This window comes from Eptesicus fuscus, chromosome 10 (assembly GCF_027574615.1).
Source record: "Eptesicus fuscus isolate TK198812 chromosome 10, DD_ASM_mEF_20220401, whole genome shotgun sequence".
NCBI lineage: Eukaryota > Metazoa > Chordata > Mammalia > Chiroptera > Vespertilionidae > Eptesicus > Eptesicus fuscus.
Window position 1 is genome coordinate 93,296,240 of NC_072482.1, and position 533 is coordinate 93,296,772.

Below are 533 nucleotides of genomic sequence, written 5' to 3' on the forward strand. Positions count from 1 at the left end.
TCACGGAAAATCTTTTCATCCTCCAACGCAGACACATAACATCATCTTTTAAAAGGAGTCCATCTGTCACTGCTTCATTCTTGAGGAGGGGGATGGAGATCTTTATTCATTTCCATATTCCTCACCTCTCAGTGTATTACCTAGTCATGCATATTAAGTAAATATTGGATGAATGAGTAAATGAGTGCATCATTGGGGGGGGGGGGGCATCAATTAAATGAAATTAATAGCTCAATCCCGGGCTCAGGTCCTAAACCACTTTTCAGCTATGTGAATTTGGTTGGGTTATTTAGGCTCTGTATACCTCAGTTTCCTCGTCTGTAAAATAAACTGATAGTACCTACCTCATAGGGTTGCTGAGATTAACTTGCTCAACTCACTTAACTGTATAGTGGCAGAGCCAGGGTTTAAGAGCAGCTCTGTTAGAGTCCTTGCCCACTGCCCAGTGGTCCTCAAGCTGGATCTCGATCATTGGAATCGCCTGGAAGGGCTCATTGACCATAGAATCTATGGCATAGATGGCGGGGCCTCCC